This window comes from Rhagoletis zephyria, unplaced genomic scaffold (genome assembly GCF_001687245.7).
Source record: "Rhagoletis zephyria isolate East Lansing unplaced genomic scaffold, Rhagoletis_zephyria_1.1 Rzeph_scaffold_17919, whole genome shotgun sequence".
In the NCBI taxonomy this organism is placed as follows: Eukaryota; Metazoa; Arthropoda; class Insecta; order Diptera; family Tephritidae; genus Rhagoletis; species Rhagoletis zephyria.
In genome coordinates, this window is record NW_016174980.1 from 2,307 (window position 1) to 9,898 (window position 7,592).

Below are 7,592 nucleotides of genomic sequence, written 5' to 3' on the forward strand. Positions count from 1 at the left end.
ATTTCGATTCGAAACTTAATGGGATTCAAAAAGCGACACGAACGAGTGCCAAGTATTCGAGCCCGAATGATTTGCTTTTCGATTCATAATACAGTGTAGACTGCTTGGACAATTTTAAACCCGAAAACACTTCCAAACAAATTTTAATAGTTCAATGAAGGCTATACCAGTTTAAGGGTATAGCCGTTGGGATAAGAAGACTACATTACGCTAAAAAAAAGGCCCTGAAAACCCTCAATAGTTCGAAACCTTAATTGAGTCAAAAATTGTATCGGAAAAAAATGTTCGCCGTGCACCTATTTTTCGCCCAAACTATTTTTGCAAGGTGATTTCGAAAAAAAGACAATTATTTTTTACCGACTTCAAAAAAGGACGAGATTAACAATTCGTTGGAATATTTTTTTTTAAGTGTTACCGCATAACTTTTGGACCACGTGGCCTGATTTCGATAATTATTTTTTTCCGGAAAGGCGGTCCCATACTAATGTGGTTTTAATCCGATAATCTGATCATGAAGGATTTAACGGTGCTACTAAATTTGTATATGAGAATTGAAGTCGGTTTTATTTTTTGCATAAAAATTACATGTTTTTTTTTGTTCGAACGTAACTGTCGCCTTTTTACATTTTTTGTTCTATCTTCGCCATTTACAGTAGGATCTTAAAGAACGATAAATCAATCTTCTTGTCTCGTGGAGGTAATTCATTTTGATGCAAATTCATTGACCTCAAGTACCCCGTTATAGTACTTACCTACCAGATCTCAGTTCTTTTTATCCTAACGTACCGACCTAATGCCAGTAAATATTAAAAAAAAAAAAGGAATTGCCAAAAAATGTAAAAAGACGACTCCTAGGTTCTAGCAAATTGCTTATTTTTTTTTTGAGAAATTGCCTTGCAAAGAGCTGTTTTTTGTTTGCTTGTAAGTTGTCTACTGAACAATCAAAATTTGTATGAAATATTTTGCGAACTATTGCGTTATTTTCGTAACTCGTTCAATCGAAAGTTAGTGTTTTTTGCGACCAAATCTGTGGATATAATCGAAAAATTACATAAATTTTCATAAAAAAAAAACTTTTAGTGATTGCATAAGTATACCAAATGTATATAAAACATTAAATATATTGATATGAATAGTTGCATACATATGTACATATATTTTAGAAAGTTAATAAGGTCCATAAATGCGAGCTTCAAAAAGTGGTTTTAGTCAATTAGTTAGTAATAGTCAACAGTTGCGCTTTTTAAAATTATAATACAAAATTCAAACTAAAATATTTTATATGTATACATAAATATTTATGTAGTTAAAATAATTCCTTTAAAAGATTAAAGTGACTCTTATGCATAGGCATACATACTAAACAGTGGATGTAAACAAGTGTTTCTAAAGTGTCCTACGACAAGAACTTAGTAAGAGTCGAATATTTATGTATATAAATCCCTAGCTAATTTAAAAAGTAAAACTAGTAGGCGTTTTCGTTATAAAACTCAGGATCTGGTAAAAATTTCTTCCATAAAATTTTGTTAGTTAAGGAAAAAATCGAGATTTTCGAAAGGGTTTTTAAACGCATTCCTTCAATGTACTTGAAACTTTTTTTTTCGTTTCTTTGGAGCAATCGAAAGATTAAGCAAATTCAAGATTTTGTTCAAATATGCCGGCAAGAATGAAACTTAAAAAACTACTTTACATCTCAATACTTTTAAATACTCGATTCAAGTCAAATCGACTCATTGACGTTTCAGGTTTCCCCGTATAAACTAGTTAATTGTGGGGAAAACATCAATTATGAAAAATACTAAAGATCATTTAAGAATTGTATCTGTAAACATCTCAGTACGGCTTGACAAAGCATTAGGCGTTTCACTTACATATGTATATACATATCTAATTAAGTTAAATTAGAAGCAAAACATTATTAGTCTCATTAGACTTGACCCCTTCCTGTTTGAGTCGCGTAGACTAAACTGCCGTCGTTTTTAGAAGGAATTCGCTTTCTTATATGCAGGGCGTACTCTTATCGTCGTTTTAAGTACTACAAAACCACGTATCAAGATAATGCAAAACCGCTTACGTGAGGTTGCCAAAATTGTACAGTAACAACTCTCTTTTATTTAAAACATTTCTCTCTTTTATTTAAAACATTTCTCTCTTTTATAAAGCAAACCCCTTTCAGGCTAGTTTTATAAATCGATAACAATCGATCAATTACGCGCCTTTGCAGAATGACGATACGCGGTTTGTACTTTAAACGACGATGTGTGTATAGGTCATAGATGGGCACACCAATACAGTGTCATTTTGTCATGGTATTCGTGAATCGCGCTGAGTAACAGTTGACACTTTTCTATATTGTACAAAAGTGCGTCGTTTTTTGCGCGTGTTAGAAAACGCTATATTTAATTTGTATTATGAACATGAAACGAAAATAATAAAATATAATAAAAAAATAATGAAGAAATAATTTCAAATAATGAATTATGAAATTAATTTTTATAAGTCCATATGTACGTGCATGAAAAGTTTTTTAATTTAATTTCATTAAACTAATGTTTTAAAAACAACAACAAAATTCACGAATTTAAAATTTCTAAACTTTGTAAAAAACTCAGTATTCAATAAAGTATACTAAATATATTAAATTGCCGTATCGTACATACATATATACATAAAACCCATTACAAAAAACTTTAAATTGGTTTACACAGTTCGGCAGTTTGACTTTTTTACCATGACAAATAATGTCGCCTTATATTAAAAGAACGATTCCAAGTAGTCGTATTACCACATAACAAGCATTGGGCATTATTGGCTTTTCTTAAAACCGAAAATTGTAATTGGCACTCATACGCAGCCATTTTGGGCATTGTTACATATATAGGTGGCAACAACGCGCTGAAATTACGAATAAAAATATTCAACGGCGAAGCGTGATATCACTCTCATGAAAACTGAAAGCAGACTGAATTGAAATTCGCTGCGTCGTTTCTGTATACGTATAAGCGCTGCGACGCAGACGCCACTCGCGAGTAGCGTTTTGCCCATCATTGGTATAGGTACATACCTACTAAAATATGAAAAACTTAGCTCCGTAAAAACATAAAGCTACTAAGGATCCCATATATCGTCTGGTATACAAATCTATTATTATAAATCTAACCGAGGCGACCGGTATGGTATGCCATTGTCGTTGGGTGTATATATTTTCAAAAGCTTTATAAAAATGTCATAATTCCTTTGATTGTCGAAATATTTATACACATACCGCATATCAAAATAACGCGAGAATATCATCTCACACGAGGACTAAATTGGTTTCACATTTCTAAAAGGAATAAGAGATTTAGGAGACAACATCAATAACACTGATCTACAAAGAGCGGAAGAGGTTTCGGGAGCTGATTTCTAAAAGACTTTTGTTTTCTTAGTATCAGAATATAAAATTAAAATTATATAGTTTGAATATATCAGCAAAAGACAAACATAAAATGTTTTCATAGAATTATGTTAATTAAAATAATTAAATTTTTGATGCTACGAACGAATGTCTAAAAAAAGCGCTTGGATATGATGTAAATCATCTCATGTTAATAACCTAAGCTTATAAAAAGAAAATCGAAATTATTTAATACTTTCACTTCTTCAATTAGTTAGGAATTTTCATAACGTTTGATCAATGCACGAAAGTGGAATATAATAAAACAACAAATAATAAAAACGTTATAATTTTTAAAAACTTGTTACTTATTCTTCCGGTTTTGGAACTTACTTTATTTTACTTTTGGGGTAAACATCCAAAGATAAAGCTTCTTTTTCGGCTATTTAAAAGTCGAAATTGTGCCTTGTTATACTACTATGAATAATTTGAAGATCAGACCCTGATGGAAAAAATGCTATAAGAATCGGTGACTAATAGTTAACCCGCTAGAAGTTAAGATATTTGAAAGCGGCTGTGGGATAAGACAAGAAAAATTATTTTTTGTATATTAATTTAATTATTGTATTGGAATCAGCTTACTTGATTTATGTTAGAATATAAGTAAATACAACTTATTAGAAAATATTTTAGTTGGTAAACTGTGCTAATACAAACGTATGTATATTATGTTAGTAATCAATAAATAAATAAATTGTACCTTAAAAGGTCCAACTTCAACAAAACAAGTGCATATGTATGTATATTGTGTTATCTGTGATTAACTATTTGAATACCTGTAGGCCTTATGGGGCATATTCATAGCCGAAGTAAAGTCGATTTTAAAGTAACTTGCAGCTTGTTTGACACATAGTGCATTGAAAATTATGGCAAAAACTATCTAACTGTAGTGTCGACTTTATTTTGACTATGAATACGCCCCAATGTATTTGATTACACTGTCCGAAATGGCAACCATTTTTAGCTTAATGCCAGTTTTTAGATTTTTTTTAGACTTCCTTGTCAGGAATTTTGTAATTATTTAACACGTAGTTTATGCGTACTGGGTAAAAGTCGCGCTCTGGATGCCCAAGTAAATTGAGACAGCGAGGAAGGCGTTTGTTTTGCAGTCCGTACAGGTAAATCCACAGATCAAAAGTCGCCAAAGATGTCGATGAAATACATATATTTGGTTAGTTCTGGTTACGGAGATCCAGCTGTCGTGGAAACGATTCAAGCTGATCAGCAGAGCTCGGATTTCGATGCAATGCCATCTTTTTTCTGAAGCTTCGAAGGCGTTTCCTTGTTATATAGAAGTTCAATTCGTACGTTTTTATATATCTTCTTTCTAATATCCGGACTTGGCGGGAAAAGTGCGCATAAAGAGTAGCTTATATTTCGTAGCAGCTTGGACTCAGTGATCACATTGTCGTACACTCATTTTCTTGAGGAAGCAAAAAAAATACTTCTTTTTATAGCTCCTGTAGTACAAATCCTTGCGTTTTTTGGTGGAATATTCATGAAAATGGTCTGACTGAGAATAAGTGACATATGTTGAGACTTGCCTCTCTTTGTATGAATGTAAGCCCTGCAAAATTTATCACATGGTGCATTTACTGGGGTCCGTTTTGAAATTTTTAATCTTCCATATGCTAACATGAACACCATCGTTTTTCTATAATTTTGTTAGAGTATTGCGACAATAAGAAGCGGATCACACAATGGACCTTCTGTCATTTCTGTACAGCCTTTTTTGCTTTGGCTAAATTTCGTGTTTTTTCATACGATGCTTGGCTACAACTACTAACCATTTGTACACTTCTGCTGATATTCTGTGTTTCAGGAATTGGTTAGGACAGCTTCATTAACATCTACTAACACACTTATGTACTGTAAATACCTATTCCAGTGACAAAAAAAATAAGCAGATTTATCGCTTATAAAAGGTCCCTTGTTCTTTTCGCTAATTTTCTTCAGATTTATCAGTAATCGAAATGAGATTAAACACAATCTTCTCTGATTGATAATAATAATAATAATAATAGATTGGCGCTTACACATATGTTAGTGTTTGGCCGAGCTTCTCCTCCGATTTGTGGCGTGCGCCTTGATTTTGTCACACAAAGCGGAGGGACCTACAGTTTTACGCCGACTCCGAACGGCGATTGTATTTTTATGAGAAGCTGTTTTTCATGGCAGAAATACACTCGGTATGCCATTGCCTGCCTAGGGACCGCTGCTAAGAAAAAACCTTTTTTATACAATTTTTATACGACTGTTGTCAAATTTAAGCATATAAGACAAATAGTTTGTTCTTGTACTCCAGGACATAGTAAGACACTAGTGAACCCGCAAGGCGTTAAAACGCCCAGGTAAATAGGTAAACGGTAGTCAGAGTTATAAGCGATCCGTATGCCTAACTTCATCTAAACCCGTCCAGCCGTTTCTGCTTGAAAGGACGTAGCGCATGGTGTCGCTTTTTCATTTCATCAGAGTTTAGATCACCCTTTCCCGCTAAAAAAGTTCTTAGTTCAAACAATAAAATCTCATTGTAAATCTATAGGCCAAGCTCTTTAATTTGACATTTCTGATCTGATGACCTTCAAGGAAAAGCAACCGCGTACTATATCTGTATATGGTGGGAACCCTATTCAAAAATACGTTCAAATTAAAGTGAAGCGAGGGATATTAATAAAATATGTAAGTAACTTTAAATGAAAGTTTCTCTAGACATTTTTCCCCTAAAAATTCCTAAAACTTATAGGCCGATTAGGGATGGCAACCGAACTATAGTTGTGGTTCCAGCGGCTGAATGGCAACTGCATTTTGATGGTTGCCGCGGATATTTCTTCAGCCTATTTGCACTCAAATCTAAGTTGCTGGTACTAAAAAAACCACTGAGGTAGCATTGCAGCCGACTCAATTTTTCAGTTTTAGGTAATGTTAAAGGATTGTCTAAAGCATTTTGTAATTTATTGAAGGTAATTTTTTGCTAGTTGCATGAATTAAGCTAGTTTTTAACCGACTTCACAAAAAGGAGAAGGTTATCAATTCGTCGGAATATTTTATTTTTTTTATGTATGTTACCGCATAACTTTGGACCACGTTAACCGATTTAAATACTTCATGAGGTGAGGTGCTAACTCACAGGTGGTCCCATATTAATTTGGTTTAAGTCCGATCATTGGATCATGAAGAAATTAACGATAATCTTAAATTTTTATATGGGAATTTAAGTCAGTTTTGTTCTTTGCTTGAAAATTACTAATTACACTAAAAGTATTGTTCACTGCACGACTGTACCACTTTGAACCCGGTAGTATTTGTGCGAATTGCAAATTTAAGCATCCAAAAAATTTGAAAAATTACGTTTCTGTTTACTTGCTTTTGCTTTTCACCGCAACCGGACTGTATGAAACGGAACAAAGATGCAATAACTTCCGTTCAGTTGAGAGTAGCACTTTATAACAACTTCCTGAATTAAATAATATTAATTCAAAACAAACAGTGAAAATCCAAGGAAATTTTAAAATTTTTTTCTGGGCCAGCGACTAAGGCTAAAATTATAGCAATTTTTGATTTAAATATCCACATCTGTTAACACTCTGATGTTTTATTTGTGTGTGCTATTCCGAAGTTATAAAATATGATCTCATCAGAAGTATGGAAAACGCAGTTCTTTACTTTATCTTTTGAATGCAGATATAATATATAATATGCCATGATTTGTAATGTTCCTAAAGAAGTCGTTGGTTTTAGATTATTTTCGATTTCCTTTTCTCTTACATTCTCAGTCTATTACAGTTCAATCATTTGCATTCTGCCACTAATTTTGTTTTGTATTTTCCTATCGTTTAGGTTTCGTTTGAAATACATATATATCTATTTCACTTTTCAATCATAATGTAGTTCTCCGAATGAGGCGATCTGAGCAAGTGAAGCCGTGCTTGATAAAGGATTGTTAGTAAATATGTACATTTTGTCATTTGCGAAAAGGCTGTCACAACGCAAAATGCACGTTTTTGCAGGAGAGGCGCGCTAAGTTTTAAATTGAGTTGCAGAAACTCTCTCCTTTCACGCAGAAACTGCAAAAGATTTTGGCATGAAGATGTTACAACAAAATGAACCATGATATAATCATTTATTTTGTATCATTATCTCAATAATCATGCTTTTT

The 7,592-nt window shown here is 32.9% G+C and overlaps 1 long non-coding RNA gene across 1 annotated transcript; it reads left to right on the top strand.

Annotated features, from left to right (window-relative positions):
• Positions 1–903: 903 nt before the first annotated feature.
• On the top strand, positions 904–4,874 carry LOC108379988 (uncharacterized). Its single transcript, XR_001849523.1, has 2 exons — positions 904–2,269; positions 3,057–4,874. It is a non-coding gene; the product is annotated as an uncharacterized LOC108379988 (long non-coding RNA).
• Positions 4,875–7,592: the final 2,718 nt, after the last annotated feature.